Here is a 17,351-nt window from a genome sequence, read left to right as displayed (position 1 = left end):
GAATTTCTTGGGGATCCTTCAGGCCCCTAGCCATATTTCTCCCTAGGCTCTTATTAAAACCAGGTGTGCAGGAGGCGGGCGTTTTGGACAGAAAAGGCAGCGCTTGGCCCAAAACTCCCCCTTCCGGTGTGTTTTCTAGAAGGGATTCGTGAGCTGAGCAAAGAGAAAGCGGGCAGCTCGTCCTGGCCGGGCAAACGGGGCGTACTTGTCAAGGAAGACACGCAGCCTGTCTGTGCCAGGGCCAAGTGTGTAAGGGCAAAAAGTGAGGCCGGGGGCGGGGGACGCTGCGCCCGGGCCCCAGGAGTGTGGTCCGCGCGCTGGGGAAGCCTCCGAACCACAGCTCGCCCCGCGGCGGAAGAGAAGGCGCGGAAGAGCAGCCGCGAAGCCACCTCGGATCTGAGCTTGAAAGCCGGGGCGCGGAAGAGCCGGAGGAGCCGGCGGAGCCGCAGAGCTCGCTCGCCGCCGGCTTCCGGAACGTCCGCGGGGCACCTGGCGCTTACCGTGGGCGGCCGATGGCGCTCGCGTCTCCAGGGAGCGGGTGGGCCCGGCGCGGGGCGCGGGGTGCGGCGGCCCGAGCGCTCCGTGCGCCCGCCAAGCACGCGGCAGCCCGGCGCCCGGATCCTGAGCTGCGGTCGGAGACTCGGGGCTGCGCGGCGCGGGCCTCTCCGCCCGTGACCTTCGACCCGCCGTCGGGACTGGGCCGGAGAGGACCGCGCCCCCTCTCAAGCGCGCAGTGAAAGTCCTGGGAGACTTTCACCCCTCTCGGCCTGAACCCCGACTCCCGGCCCAGCCCGTGAGGGGGTGGGCGGTCGGCTATTTGTGCGGGTCGGAGATCCGAGTGTGGGCGCCATAATCAGACTCTAGAGCTATTCAAAGTAGGGACCGCGGGCCTGAAAGAAAGGGGAGCGTTATTAGGTTACAAACAGTTAAGGGGCAGAGAACAGGGACTCCCAGAACTATGGTTCCAAATTTTGAGCGGCCATTTCTTTTTCCTGGGACCAAAGGGCAGGCCGACTTGTTTTTTCCTTTTCTCTAATTACTGTTTTTAAAAGCCCTTTCCGAGGCTCTGTGTAGCTTCCAGCCCAACAGCTTTGCTGTCTAAAGGGGTTGCATGAATTTTCAGTAACCCCAGGAAACAGTCGGTCAGACGGTTAGAAGGCCTAACTTCCCAAACGTTTGCTCGCACACTCAGCTCCATGAAAACCACTCCAAACTGGATCACCAGCGTGCCTTCTGGCCGTGATGCCCTGTTTGATGGGGAAAAGTTTTCTCAGCCTCACCGCGCCCCCCCCTCCCCGAGATCCTGTGACAGCTAACAAGACAATTCTAGAGATGTTTTCAGATTCAAGCAACCCTAGTAATTCCTGGCGAAACATTATCTAAAGCCAATTTGTCAAATCGTGGTCCAGGGACTACCTGGATCAGATTTCCAGAGATCCTCACTACAGATTCAGTATTTAGGGCCTACGCTATAGCTGACCAGTTAGATTAAGAATGATGAGGCCCAGGAATCTGCATTTTAACAAGCTTGTCTAGTGAGATTTCTGCTCATTAAGGCTTGAGAATTAATAGATTTGGCCCTTTATTTGACATTGCTGAAATGATGCTGGTTTCTTCCATCTAGAGGCCTCCCTCAAAATTCTCAACAGTGTTAAACATTCTTTTTTTGTTGAGTGTAGGCTACAAAGTTTGGCTTCCAAACAAACTGTGCCTTAATTCGTGGATTTGTTTAAATAAAATTATTCCAAAGGCATTACTTCCCACCGTATAGGCCCCCGAGCACATCCTGATGATAAAAAAGTAGGTGGGTTATGCTGCGTGCCTTCTACTAACGTTGGGCTATTTGTCATCCTGAGCCAGACATCCTCCTGCAGTGCTGCTACTGACTTAATGTTTGTGTCTCCCCAAATTCATGTTGAGACCTCATCCCCACTCACGGTATTTGGAGGTGGGGCATTTGGGCGGTGATCAGGTCATGAAGGCAGAACCTAATGGGATTAGTGACTTTATAAAAAGAGGCTGCAGAAAGCTTCTTACCCCTCCCACCATGTGAAGACACAGCTAATAAATGACCCTCTGAACCAGGAAATGGGCTCTCACCAAACACCAAATCAAGTGCCTTGATATTCTAGCCTCCAGAACTGTGTGAAATCTCTGTTGTTTATAAGCCACTGAGTCTATGGTATTCTGTTATAGCAAGCCCACATGGACGAAGACACCTGCCGGTTTTTCTCCTGCTTCACTCAGGCCTCAATGAGCACAGCTTTCCTGGGTAAAATAGGAGTGAGTCTGTGATTGTGGTGGTTTCCAAACTGAACTGTAGAACAAAATCAGCTGTGGAGCTTTTTAAACTGACCCACACAGAATGTCAGCAATCCCAAACATATTTGTTTGCAAAAAGTTTATAATTTCACAAAGCACCTCATGGGATTAATGACCTGTCAAAAGTGGTACTGTCATAAGGAGCAGTGAATTGAATTTGAGGAAATAATGAAGGGTGTAGACAGAATTTTTGCAACAAAAACATTTAACACGTTCTTGCTCATAAAGAATTTGTTGTAGGGTTTTTTTTTAAGTTTCATTTATTTATTTTTGAGAGAGAGAGTGCGTGTGTGTGTGTGCGTGTGTGTGTGTGCGTGTGTGTGTGTGTGTGTGTGCAGAAGGGGCAGAGAGACTGGGAGACAGAATCCCAAGCAGGCTCTGTGCCACCAGCACAGAGATGCAAGATCATGACCTGAGCCTAAATCAAGAGTCAATCACTACCTGACTGACCCACCTAGGCACCCCAAGAATTTGGAAATAACCTAAATTTGCCCAGCAGTAAAAACTTGATTAAATAAATAATGGCACATTTATATGAAGGAATACAAGACGTCTATTAACATAGTTCAGAGAATATTTAATGACCTGGAAAGATGTTCTTGGTGAGTAAAGTGAAAACAGCAGCATGAACAATTGCCCCCTTCTTGTTTAAAAAAAAAAAGTCTAGTGGCACTGACAGAAGACCCATGAAAGCAACTTCTAAATGAGTGATATGAACACCAAAACAGAATCCCAGTTTGAAGTACAGAACTGGGAAACAGAGCAGAAAACAGAGCTTTGGTTGGAAATCTGTTGAAGAGTAATTAGATATCCTCTCCAGGTCAGTACAGCTGGGTTACTGTCCTCCACGGCAGCAAAAACACTGAAGGCTTACTTTCTAGAAAGGGAAAGTGCATTAAAAAACAAGAGGATGAAATTAAAATGTAAATACTGCCCAAACCCTCTTTCCCAGCAGCCTGGAAGCCTGATATACATCCTCCAGAGAGGAGATTGCAAGATTTCTTCTCTGTGACATGAACGGCTCCTTATCAGATCCAGTAAAACTGCTTTGTGGTAAGGGTCGCCTGGATGGCTCAGTCTGTTGAGCGACCAACTTCAGCTCAGGTCATGATCTCACAGTCTGTGAGTTTGAGCCCCGCATTGGGCTCTGTGCTGACAGCTCAGAGCCTGGAGCCTGCTTCGAATTCTGTGTCTCCCTCTCTCCTCCTCCCCCATTCATACTCTGTCTCTCTCTCTCCTTCAAAAAATAAATAAAAACATTAAAAAAAAAAACTGCTTCGTGGTGAAACCCACAGTTGACAAACCCCATCCACACACACAGAGCTTCTAATCAGTGTTTTTCTGCCTACTTGGCAGATACCAAGAATCACCAGATGTTAGAAGGAAGATTCTAATATTAAAGATGTGGTAAGAACAAACAGAGAAAATGAAGACTATAAAAGGAGCAGGGGAAAAGTGGTTTTTTAATTACAATCCTCAGAGAGGTAAAAGAAGATATGAATCTATCAAACAAGAACAGGCTATTTTTAAAAAAAGGACATAAGAACGAGGCAGAGCTCTTCAACATTAAATACATGAAAATATAAGGCATAAAAGATATAGGTGAAAATACATGGGAAAAAAGGAAAGACTGGATCATTAAATACGTAATTGTTTCATTAATCAATGGGATCTCCCCAAATTGAATGACATGGAGTTTCCTGACTGAAAAAATCTCTTGAGTGCTCAGGAAAAAATGATTTAAAATGAGCCTACACTAAAGAACATCATTATGAAATTTCAGAATAGTGGTACAAATAGACTTTTAGCCACTTCTGAAGAAAAAGAAAATGAGTGACCTAGAAAGGATCAAGAATCAAAACAGCTTCAGACTCCTTGACAACACTACAAGTTGGAAGGCAGTGGTGGCTGATATTCAGGGTAGACTTTAACTCTACTGTACTAAAGTAAGTGCTTTACAGTTCATCCTTACAACAGCCCTATGACATAGGTACTATGACGATCTCCATTTTACAGGTGAGAAATCTGAGGTACAAGGGAGCAAAGTACAAATTTGCCCAAATAGCACAGTTAATAAATGGTAAGAGCTGGGATTGGAACCAGGCAGTCTGGCTCCAGAGTCCATGATCTAATTGGTATATCATACTGAAACAGTGCTTTCAAAATTAGAAGGGAAAAGTACAATGAGCACAAATTTATATATCCAGCCAAATTATCAATCAGTGAGAAATAAAGACATTTTTTAAACTTTTTTCTTTTTTTACAAGCGAGAAAGTGCAAGTTGGGGAGTGGAGCAGAGAGAGAGAGAATCTTATGCAGGCTCCACACTCAGCAAGGAGCCCCATGCAGGGCCCGCTCCCATAACCCTGGGATCATGACCTGAGCCGAAATCGAGAGTCAGACACTCAACTGACTGAGTCACCCAGGCACCCCAGAGACATTTTTAGATATGCATGTTCTCAAGAAATATACCTTTCATATACACTTTCTTAAGGACAAGTATTATGTTTCCACTTAAATGACTAGAATAGTCAAATGCGTAGAGACAGAAAGTAGAACATTGGTTGCCAGGGTGTGTGGGGAGGTGAGAACAGGAATTGTTGCTTAATGGGTACAGAGTGTCAGTTTGGGGAGATGAAAAGAGCTCTGGAGATGGACAGTGGTGATGGTTTCACAATGTCAATATACTTAATCCCACTGAACTTTACACTTATAAATGGTTAGACTGATAAATTTTATGCTGTGTTTCCCAAAAGAAAAAAAAAAGGTACTAGAGGAAAGGTATGCCGCCAAAATGAGGGAGTAGAGCAAGAAAGAGGAAAGCTGGGATACAGGAAGCAAGACACCTAACTCAAGAGTAAGGTAAAAGGATCCCCAGGATAATGATAGGGTGTCCTCAGATAGCAGCTGTGCGGTAGGCACAGAGAACAGCCATTCTAGAACCCCGAGCAGGTCACAAGGTTCTGGGTGTGATGTCTCCCAAAAGATGAATTGATGAAAGACATAATGTTTTTTTGAACTTATTGAGAAGGTATGTAGCCAACTGGGAGAGAATTTGAGGCTAAATTAATAATGATGTGAAAACCTAAGCAAACAAACAAATAAGATGATCGTTATTTGGGGGGAAACTTCAAGTTGGGACAGAAATCAAAAAATAATCTCAGAACTCCTTTGTACTGCATGGCTCGGCAGTGAATGGCATGTATCTCGTCAAGACAATGTGACCACTAAACGTTGATGGAACCAAAATCATGATGGAATTACACTGAGAAGGTGGCTGGTGTGTACCAGCTGGGGGGGGGCGGGGGCGGGCAGTGCAAATGATTGTGAAAGCTAAATTCTTATATGCTTTAATGGAAGTCAGTAGATAATGCCGAAAAGAGAAAAATCAAGAAGTGGTTTAGACACATGTGTTAAGTACCCAAATAAACAACTAAAAAATTTAAATGCAACATCTTTTTAAAATTGAGGAGGCAGAGGGGTGCCTGGGTAGCTCGGTGGTTAAGTATCCAAGCTTGGCTCAGGTTCCCAGTTCAGAATCTCACGGTTCATGGGTTTGAGCGTCGTGTGGGGCTCTGTGCTGACAACTCAGAGCCTGGAGCCTGCTTCAGATTTTGTCTCCCTCTCTCTCTGCCCCTCTCCCACCCATGCTCTCGCTCTCTCTCTGTCTCTCAAAAACGAATAAATGTTAAAACTTTTTTTAAAATTGAGGAGACAGAGTGGTTTGGAAACTGCTATTTTTTGTGATAAGCCTTGTTGAATTCTTTGACTCCTCAAACCATGTGGACATGGAAGTTTGGTAAAAATAAAAACCAATTAAAAAAAAAAAAAAAACTAACACAACTCCAAACTCCTTCAGATAATCTGTTTCTCCCTCCTGGTTTTCTCAAATCGAACTTACTTTTTTTCAAGCAGTAGTTTTCTGTATGCCTCTTCTATTATCCTCTGTCATTGTCACACATTTTCATAAAATAGGCTTTCGTGAGCTAGCCTAGGAACTCACCCATTGCTAATATTACTTCTCCAGAGAAATGTAGCTCAAGTTCTAACCAAACAACTTCCGAAAAAACTTTCAGAACTTCTGTTTCTTTATTGGGGACTGTACTATCCATTCCCATAAGACTTTACAATACAACTGAAAAGACATTTGAAAAATCAGAGAATATTGTGATTGTATTCAACACCATTCCAATTGTTTGGTAGAGTCAATGAGCGGTGTGGCTACTGGAAAGAGTAATGGCCAGGGGGCAGTCACTGGGGAAGGCTTCCTCAAAGAGGCTCAATTCAAGCTGAACCTGCAAAGACAGATTGTAGCTTGTGTAAACAGTGGTATCAATCAGGACTCCTTATGCAAGTGACAGACACTCAAGCCAAACTAGGTAAGCCAGAAAAAGAATTTTGGTTCACCTAACTAGGACATCCCAAGAGACTGGCTTCAAGCAAAGATTGATCCTGGGTCCAGAGTGATGCTAAGCTCTCTCCATCTCCATTGCTCCCCTCTGTAGCTCCAGTCTTACCCTTCCAGCTTTGCAACATACGGTGCTGATGGGGTGGGTGGATAACTTTATTGGCTATTCATCAAAATCCCAGGGGAAGACCCTGAGTGGTCCTCCTATGGTTCAGGTGAATGGGTACTATGATTTGGCTAGGCCTGAATCAGCTGTCAGAAAAGGGAAGATGGGGAATAAACTGCTGGGGTGCCAAAAATAAAACCTATTACATCCCTGTGTAATCGTACATACCAAATATGCTCTAGTGGAGATTTATTAGAGCCTGGGCCAATTGGCAGTGTAAGTAAAAATGCCTCATAAATGCTAAAGCACCATGAAATGTTGGTTGTGAGTCAGTACTAAATGTAAGTCTACATCGGCCCTGCACAGCCAAACGGCAATTACTCCTGGATCCTTAGCTCTCTGAATGTTTCAAGTTTTTCTTTCCTCCTAGCAGATACATTTGTCACAGTTTCCCCGCATACTGGCCTCTTTCTTCTAACAGAGTCTGCTTCCAACTGCAGTGAAAAATTTGCTCATGTCGTTTTTCAAAGGAAGTCAGAAGGGGAAAAAAAATGTCCAAAGTTGGAATAGTTTGAAACTGAAAACATAATAGATGTATGTGTGTGTAATCAGATTGTTCTCAGCATCTTTCACTCTACCGTTTCCTTAATCTATTGAGTCACTTTCTTGGCCTCGTAGCTCTAGTCCTCAAATAAGCCAAAAATATTTTGCTGATACTAGCTGCAATTTATTGAGTGATAGGATATTTGTAATGTACTTTGAGAGCGAGCTTAGAGCCCCGAAGATTAGGCAATTAATTAGCAGAGAAATATTTTTTCCATCTAGAAAAAAACCCCACAAATTTCAGATTAATTAACCATCTATATTGGAATTTCCAGTTTTTATAAGGTTTCTTTAGACATCTGATTTTTAATTAAGTGTGAGGTGTTCATTTACTGCTGACAATGTGAAGTAGGGTGCTGCCTAAATTTGCTTCTGATAAGCCTCTTGTCAATACTTGAATACCTAATGCTACATTGAACTTCGTATTCAAAGGTAGTATGGATGAGGCGCCTGGGTGGCTCAGTCGGTCTGACTTCAGCTCAGGTCATGGTCAGGTTTGTGGGTTTGAGCCCCACGTCGGGCTCTGTGCTGACAGCTCGGAGCCTGGAGCCTGCTTTGGATTCTGTGTCTCCCCCTCTCCCTGCCCCTCCTCCTGCCCCTCCCCGACTCACACTCTGTCTCTCACTCTCTCAAAAAATAAATAAACATCAAAGGTAGTATGGATAAAAGCTAACTACCTGTGAGTCAGGGTTTTACTAAAAAAAGCCTTAAGACAGATCTTGGTAATGTTCTCTGCAATGGACACTAACAGAATCTTAGGACACGGCCCCTACTTTGTTAGCACAAAATTACCAAAACAAGACATTACTGGATGATTACCCAAGGCCATTCTCAATCTACTTTTTCCTCACCAGCTCCCCACTACAGAGACTGAAAATTCCAGGTATTTACTTTCCCAGCCCTCTCTGCAGCTAGATAGCCATATGATCCAGTTAAGGCCAGTCAGATGGAAGAGAAAGAGGGGATTTGGGGAAAGATTTTCCTACCTCAGTAAAAGACAAGATTCGTGGGAAGAGAGTCCTTTTGTTTCCATCCTTGCTGCTTCCTTCTTGTTTGGGTCACAGCTGCTTCCTCCTTAACATTTGAGAATGTAATACCTAGAGCTCTAGCTGCCATTTGTGACTGTTGCTAAAACACTGAGTGTGACAAAGCAGAAAAAGTCCAGATTACCAGGGACCTCATTGAGCCTCCACACCAACTGGAATGGCCCACCTTAACATTTCATACTAAGTGTGACTAATAATCTATATTTCAGCCATTGGGTATTCTATCACTTTTAACCAAAGACATGCTTTATCTTTAAGTAATTCAAGGGTTCCACTTCTAAATTATGAATAATTTATCCACTAACCATTCTCTGCTCTCCCCTTCCTGACTATACTCAGATTTTTATTTGGGTATCCGGTCTTCCTGTGTCTTTCATGTAGCCAGTGGAAGCAGATTCTGCCCCATTTCCAGGGGTGATTATTGGTTGACTTAAGTCAATCAACAAATTCCATTCTCCTGGCCTGGAGTGGCAATTGACTCAAGGATTAGCTGCAACTTTAAGTTGTCCAACCAGGATGAATCTTTGGATTCTTGCTTGGAATACTAGAAAAGAAGTGTGCTCTCACCGTCTCAACTACTCACATATGAAGTCTGGAGTGCAAACAGAAGGCAGAACAGAAAGACATAAAGAAACTAAGTCCATGATAACGTCATTGAGGTGCTGTATCACCCGAGTTTTGGACTTGCCGTTACATGAGCTCATAAATCTCCTTTATTAAAGTCCGTTTGAGTTGCATCTTTTGTTCTTTGCAACTTCAGAATGCATTCTGATTGGATACAACTCTTATCTGGACTGATAAGCAACAAAGAGGAAAGCCAAATGGCAATCTCTTAAGAGGCAAAAGCAAAATCATCCCTCCATGTCTCAACCATATTAGGTAGGGTGTATGGTCATTCATCCTTTTTTTCACTCACCAAAGCTGGAGGAAAAAATGATGTGCTGAGCTGTCACATGTATTGTGCCCTGCCACTTACTCGGTTGGGCTTTGAGCAAATTGGTTAGCCTCTCTGTGTTTTAGCTTCTGTTTAGGTGAAATGGAGATGATAACAGCACCTGTCTTATAAGGTGGCTCTGAGATTAAATGAGATAATGCACGTAAGCGCCTCTGCTAAGGCCTGTTCATCATAGTAGTCAGTAGATGTTGGTTCTTATGGTGATCAGGAGTCCCCTGTTAACTAGGGATTGCTCTGAAGAGACCAATGTCTCCTACCAAATATTCCCAATGGTCTTTCTACACGATATCATCTCATTGTTGAAGAGCTCACTCCTCTTCTTTTAGTCAAAAGAGAGCAAAATAAGATTCCTCCAGGTTTCTAAAAAGGCCCCACAACTCCTTAGCTCACACAGATCTCTTACTCAAAGCTCAGTCCTGCCTTTCAGAAGGATGTGGAGTATTTAAACACTATTAATTTTCACCCTCCACGAAAGGAGGTTCTCACCCTCTGTATCCCTTTACCCCAGGAATCCAGAATGAGACCCTTCATGACAGCACATCAGCAACATGCCCAGCATGAGGAGGAAGCCCAGCCTGGGGCATGTTTGTATTTGGCAGTTGCCACCCCACCCCCTTGGTCCCCCAGGAAAGACCAGAATGGATTAGTAGACCCAGAGGAAAAGGGAGAAACCGAGAGACTGAGAAGCAGCCTCTAAGCAGGGTTCATGGAACGGTTGCATCAGTGACTTCATCCCTGGTCAGGGAAGCCATAAAAAAGAGAAATATTCAGTGATCCCCGTTTCACATCACTGTAAAAGACTTAGAATCTGGGCCCAGAAAGCTTGGGTTCCAGCAACATTCTGCTTTGACAGGACTTTAAAATGCCTTCTGGAGTCAAGTCAGGCAGAAAAATTCTTAAGGTAACTGAGTGCAGCAAATAACTAAGTATGAAGAATTTACTCTAATTGCCAAAAAGGAATATGGCCAAATCTTCTCAGGAAAGGGGAAAAAAGTGAAAAAGAAAGCAGAAACATTATGATAAGAAGAGAAGGGATGTTCATTTTCAAACAGGAGATAAGATATGGATTAAAGTTCATCCTCAGAATAGTGTAGCAAGAAACTTTATAGCCAAGCTGACTCCCGACCGGAAAGGTCCCTGTTTCTCGGATCTCTTTGAATTATAGGGAAAACTAATTGGATCTTCATGTTTACCATGGAGGAAACCAAGTGTTACTCAGGATGTAAATCCTGGAGGTACTTTAAAAGGACAACGTTGACCTTTACAAGCCTCTAAACTTATAGATCTGTAAGGAGAAAAAAATTGATTTCCTGACCTTTGACTGGTTCCTTGTCATTTTTTTTTTTTCTCTCTGCACAGGGGCCTCTATTCCCCTCACTCTCTCCCTGGTTCTTTTTTTTCTGACTGTACCCTCTATCCCTGGTCAGACCTAGGGCAAGGGAATCGGCCCGGTCTCCAGTCCAGCCCTGGGAGAAGCCAGCATGAGATGTGACTCCTTCATACACCAACCCTGGGTGAAGCCTGCCACCCCTCAGCAGCCTCCCCTGTCTCTAGAAGCCGGCTCACCTCTTCAGCAAACCCATGACAATGAGACTAGCCACCACATTTACGAACCCACTGTGTGCTGGGTATTGTGGTAAGACATTTTCAGACATTATCTTAATTAATCCTCACAACAACTCTATGCATTTGGGCCCCTATCTACACACAACTCTCTCATTTCACCAGTCGGGAAACTCCTGGTGTCCTCACCACATCCTTTCTCCTTCTTCCTCCTTTCTTCAGCCTACCTTCCCTGCAAGCAAAGAGGTCAGGTAAATGGTGGAAAGATCATTTGAACTCAGAGTTTCGGGGCTGATGGGACAGTTGCTCCAAGATGAGGAAACGGAGGCCTAGAGACAGAGAGGGACTTGCCCTATAAGGCCCGTCAAGTTCAGAGGAGGCAGGGCCAGAAGCCCCCACACCAACATTGTTCCACTATGGGGCGCAACCTTTTTTCCTTCACCCAAGCGTGTTCAAGGAGGCCACAGTGAATCACCATTCTTCAATGTGAAGCAATTCCCTGTGAGTCAGCTGCCATCTTTCGTGTCACAGTCTATAAGGAGAAGAGAGGGAAACCTGGAGGCCATTGCTGGACTGGAGGGAGAAGTGGGAGTGAAGGGGCAGAGCTACGGATGAGCCCACAACAGAGAAGCCAGACTGGGAGCGGTGGAATCATGGGGCAAGGGGTGGACGGTGCTAAGTGATTCATCAATTTATTCCCAATCCTCAGGCAAAGATGACCCTTCTCAAAGTAGGCAAGGGGCTGGGCAGTGTGATCTGCGATATGTTTACCTCAGGGGCCTGTGTAGGGCCCCAAATCATTGCCACTCAAATGGTTTACAGCAACATCTCTTGCTTTTAAGGCATTTGCTTACCATTGTGAAGATTTTTGTCATATTTGTGAACCATCTGCATTACTTGCTTAGCGGTTTAGACCTATATTAAAAAACAAATGGATACGTTTTAGGGAAAACTTTGCATCAGCAGTGTAAATGGAAAGTCAGTGTCACTTGCCCAAAATAGAGACGTAATAGTAAATACAATGAAAACAATACAATGTTATTAGGAGCTAGTAGCTGTCAGCCAAAGGCGCTGAGCCTGAGCTTTGTTCTCTTTTTGTTAAAAAGAGAGATTACCAAGTGTTAGGTGTTAAAGGCAGGGCCAAATGGAAATTGTCTCCTTGACCTAAACCAGAAGGATTGACAGAGAAGTTAAATGCTGTTGAACATCACCTGAATCATCTAAAGAACAGCAAGTGGTCTTCATCCCAGACCCTGGGGAGTTCTTTGGGCCCCTTTTATGTTTCTCCAAAAACCAACACAGTTACACACACGAAGGAACAATTCATCAGAGACCTATTGTCCAGCTCTGTGAGTTGGAGTGATTCACTTCTCTGGGCTTCAGTTTTCCTCACCCACAAAATGGGAGAGTGAGACCAGATGATGTCTCCCAGTCTTTTCCAGCTCCAGAATCTACTTCCTTTTTCATCTAAGGAAACATGTATCAGATCTGGGACATAGGACAGCTTGGATGTAATGGCAGCTGGATGGTACCGTGAAAGGTGAGAGAGAAGGGGCCCAAACGCTGGAGAAGGGGTGTGGTGTGGGAGTATCACAGATAAAAGTCATCCAGTTCCCAGCCTTGCCTAGGGCCACTGAAATAACATGCCCAGCCCAAGAATGCTGAAATGGTAAACATGTAAATCTCTGATCTCTTCATGTTCAACACTCAGATTTCAGAACTAAATTGTATAATTTTGGTGAGAAAATCTAACTTCATTTTCCTTTAAAGAAAAAAAAATCATTATCTACTTTCTGATATGGAGTGTCCTGAATAGACTGGTTTCTGTTTGACTGAGAGATGGTTTGAGCAGTGGTTAGGACCTTGGCCCGATAACTTGGGCAAGTCAGTCTCCACCCTAAAAGAGGGGTTAGGGCACACCACCCTTAAATTGCAGTGACTGGGCCAGAAAATACGTGTAAAGTGTTCAGCATAGTGTCTAGCAAACAGAAAATGTATAAACAGAAGTATTAGTTGTTAGTGTTCCTGCCCATATAGACCCTTCCCCCTCAACCCCCGCCCGCTCTCGTCCTGCGTTCCTGTCTTGATGTCACTTTTCTCATGCTCTGGCTGGCACCTCTCTATGGGCCTGTCTCCATGTCCTTTGCCAGACGCAGTCAGCACTCAATAAATCTGTCGAATTGTGTAGAGACCCTTTTGAAAATAATAGAAGCTCCCTTTAGCAGAAAACAGGGAAGATTTTACGTGGATATTTGTATACTGCCTTCGGATTGGTTGCTGAAAAACCTAACCCCAAAGTGTGTTATGTACGAGAAATACTTGTACAGCATATGCAATCTTTATAGGACGTAGCTGAAACAAGTCCTCGTTTGCTAAATTAAGATGAGGAAAAGAACATCGTCTCCCACTTCTGTTTCATTTCACCCCAGGATAAGGAAGAAGAGAGGGATGCAAGTTTCCTAACTGTCCTGGTTTTCTTCTTGGATTCATCTAAGTGTGTTTACAAAATATAGTCAATGGATTCCTTAGTAACACACACACGATTAGCCCCTTCTGATATCTGAAAGATATATGAATTGCTGAGCTGCTGATGAGAAAGATCCATGAAGAGTTTTTTTAATTGGTTTAGTAAGATTATTTCCAGTCAACAATTCCCTAGTTTAGTGGCAGAAGATAGATCTGTTTTCCATTAAAGTTAGATGCCAGACTTTTGAATCATTCCACATAAAAACTATTCCCTTAAAGAGCCACTTGCTATCATTTGTTTTACAGCAAAAAAATAAAAGTCAAGATAGAAACTATTATCCCAGAATGGCATGCTGAAGAGGCACTGGCAACGATAAGGACACAGCTCTTCTGCCAGGACCAAATTTCCAACTACCGCTGCAGGATCTGCTGGGCTTCGTTGGAAACAAATAAACAAACATAAGCCAACTCGCCCTCATTTGTTTCCATCAGCTCAATAAAATCGGCCGCCTCCTACTTGAGAGTTAGAAAATGCTTTCTTGCCTAACTTTTATTTGGTCCTGAGAACGGTCCCTGGGAGGCAAATGGGGTGGGAAAGGGAGATAACATCAGAAACATCCCACATGTCCATTAACTGCTGAACGGATAAATAAAATGTGGTATAACCATACAATGGGATATTACTGAGCAGAAAAAAGGAAGGAAGTTCTGATACCTGCTACAACAGAGATGAACTTTGACGGCATTAGACTAAGTAAAAGAAGACAGTCACAAAGGACCACATATTGTATGATTCCCTTTATATGAAATGTCCAGAATAGGCAACGCTATAGAGGCAAAGTAGATTGGTGGTTTCTGAGGGCTGAGGGAGTGGGGTGGGTGGGGGTAGTAGAGAGACAAATGGGAAGGGGTTTCTTTTGCAGGGGGGGTGCGTAACAAAAATATGCCCAAACTGATTGTGGTGATGGTTGCACAACTCTGTGACTATACTAAAAGCCAGTGAATCTTAATCAATAAATAGACATATTGTGTGGTTTCTTATATCTCAGGAAAGCTGTTTTTAAAAAGAGAAGGGTAACATTGAGGAGTCTATTTCTGGCATTAATGTGGGTTCCATCCCAGCTCTACCACTTAGTGACTGTATGACTTTAGCCACATTACTTCAGCTTTCTGAATCACAACTGACCTCTGTCAGAAATAATACTGCCTCCCTTGCAGGGTGGTGCAGAGGACCGGTCAGTGCTCGCGCACAGAGTGCCTGGGAGCGTGCTGCCTATGTGGTTAGTGCTTGATAAACGGCGGCTCTGATTATGACGATTTTGATGTTGACCTCACTGAGGGCCAGATGATTGAAAGCCTTGGTGATGGATGGGAAATGGGCCTCGCTGGCCTGCTTATACATGGCACGATCTACCTTCTCCATTGCCTTCTTTGAAGCAGAACAGAACGTTTAAAAAAATTTTTTTAATATTTATTTATTTTTGAGAGAGAGAAAGAGTGCAAGCGGGGGAGGGGCAGAGAGAGACGGAGACACAGAATCCAAAGCAGGCTCCAGGCTCTGAGCTGTCAGCACAGAGCCCGACACGGGGCTTGAACTCATGAGCTGTGAGACCATGACCTGAGCGGAAATTGGATGCTTAACTGACTGAGCCCCCCAGAAGTCCCACGAATAGAACGTTTAAAAGAACATCAGATTTGGGAGCAGAAGAAGCAGGCGCTTGCTCCCTACCATCCTCTGGCAGTGAGGACACAAGGAAGGGCTGGGTGGATGTGGTCCCTGTCCTCATGGAGTTCACAGAGTAACGACTAGGAGAACCGGTTCAGGAGCTGAGTTGACTGGAGGTAGACTGCAGGCGCTACCATTGAGTGGCTTTGTAATCCTGGGTGAGTTATTTAACTTTTCTAAGATTCAACATCTGCAAGTGTCAGATGAAAATAATACATAATCTGTATGTCAACTATACTCAAAACAAATTTTTTTTGCTGTGGATGTGTTTATTTTTTATTTTAATTTCAGCATAATTAACATACAGTGTTATATTAGTTTCAGGCGTACAATATAGTGGTCCAACAATTCTATACCTCCTTACTCAGTGCTCATCATGACAAGTGCACTCTTAATCCCCTTCACCTTTTTCACCCCCCAAAAAATTTTTAATAGTAATACGTAATCTATAATATTGGTGCGACAATTTAATCAGATTATCTATATCACGTGCTGGATGGCACACAGTGAACACTAAAGAACCAAATGTTAACACTGTCTTACTTATGATCACCGAGAGTAGTATTGCATTCCAAGCCAGAGGACAATCTATTCAGTTTCTATTAGCTTATTCCCTCATTTATGAACTGGACATATTCATGATTATCTCCAGCTTTTTATGGAAGCCAGATAAGGAGATTTGTGTAAAAAGCATTTTTGACTTGGGATTATTATTTAATCCCATGAAAGGAGCACCACTCAGAACCCTGGGTGAGCCAAAGCCTTGCTTTGTTTTGCCTCCAACAGCAAGCGCTTCTAAATTACAGCCCTGGGAAATCAAGATGATAGTAAATTATCTGGGCCATCCCCTGGCCTGGGGGACTTAGGGTTAGGGTTCAGGTAGTAAGTCCTAGAGTAAGTGGACGTGTAGCCAGCCTGCAGATTGATGAGGGCTGAGAGAAGCTGGTTACTTGATCCCCAGGAAATGTTTCTGTGCCGGGGTCACTGTTGCCAGCTTTTGAATCAATAAGGCAGCACCTTTCAGACCAGAAAGTTCAATTCTATTTATCAAGTCAAGAGAAGTGAGAGAAGCAGAAGCATGATGAAAACGGGGCACTAGTAAGCTGCCGTGGAGGCCACAACTTTACTCCTCCAGGAAAAGAGGGTGGGACCTAGGCAGAGCGTCTCATCTCCTGGTTTGCGGGAGGTTCTGGGGGTTTCCAGGGCGGGGGGTTCTTCCTTCAAGAGCTCCACCACTTTCTCACCTCGCCAGAGAAACAAGCTCCAGATACCAATTCATTACAAAAACCTTTACTGAACACACACCAGGGCCAGGCACCTTTCTAGGCACACATAATATTCATCTGTGCATTTGCACAACAGTAAATATTGAGCACTTCCTCTCTTCCAGGCACTGTGATAAATGGAACAGTGGAGACAGGGCCACTCACAGACTTTCCAGTTTAGTAGGGGAGAGAAGGAGATCAGCAATTACAGAGTGATAAACGGTATGAGGAAGGACTGAGTAGGTGCTGTCAAAGCACATAGGAGGGAAACCAGACCTAGACTGGAGCAATCTAGGGTGGCTTCCCGGAGGAGGTGATACTTTAGCCAGGAATCGAAGGATGAGTAGAAAGGAGGAAAAGACTACAAGCAGAGGGACTGGTGTATCCAAAGGTCTAGGTGTGAAACCCACAGTATTTTTTGCAGAATGGAAAATGTGCCATTTGGCTGTTGTCAAAATGGTACGTGATGGGGATTGGCCCGAAATACAGCTAAAAAGATTGACTGAAGCCACCTCTCACCTACCTGCTCAAACTACTCTGGTGTTTTTGAACTGGCTGAAACACACTTGAGGATGCTGGCACGTGGCCGGAGAAACAAGGCAAAGGAAGAATTGTTTGAAATAGTAACAATTCATTGTCACATGTGCCACCATCTGGGGACTGAGAAAGAGCAAAAGCTCCTCCTTCGATTCCCACTGCTAGTGAGGCTTCCTCCCCCGTCTGAAGGCCTGACAGCCAGGTTCAGTCCTCCAGAAAGTGTCTGTGCCCCAAAACCTAGAGCAGGCACACAGTGTAAATAATGACATAAAAAAGCAACCATCCTCCAAATGTGGGTTCTCTTGGTGACCCTATGTTCATAACTTGAAACCCAAACACCCTTTTCCACCCTCC

The 17,351-nt window shown here is 44.3% G+C and overlaps 1 long non-coding RNA gene across 1 annotated transcript; it reads left to right on the top strand.

Annotated features, from left to right (window-relative positions):
* Positions 1 to 10,803: 10,803 nt before the first annotated feature.
* LOC128311674 (uncharacterized) lies at positions 10,804 to 13,970 on the top strand. Its single transcript, XR_008290181.1, has 3 exons — positions 10,804 to 11,076; positions 12,436 to 12,543; positions 13,776 to 13,970. It is a non-coding gene; the product is annotated as an uncharacterized LOC128311674 (long non-coding RNA).
* The last annotated feature ends 3,381 nt before the right edge of the window (positions 13,971 to 17,351 follow it).

The sequence above is a fragment of the Acinonyx jubatus genome, chromosome D1 (assembly GCF_027475565.1).
Source record: "Acinonyx jubatus isolate Ajub_Pintada_27869175 chromosome D1, VMU_Ajub_asm_v1.0, whole genome shotgun sequence".
Classification (NCBI taxonomy): domain Eukaryota; kingdom Metazoa; phylum Chordata; class Mammalia; order Carnivora; family Felidae; genus Acinonyx; species Acinonyx jubatus.
This window is presented reverse-complemented; position numbering and strand designations above follow the sequence as displayed.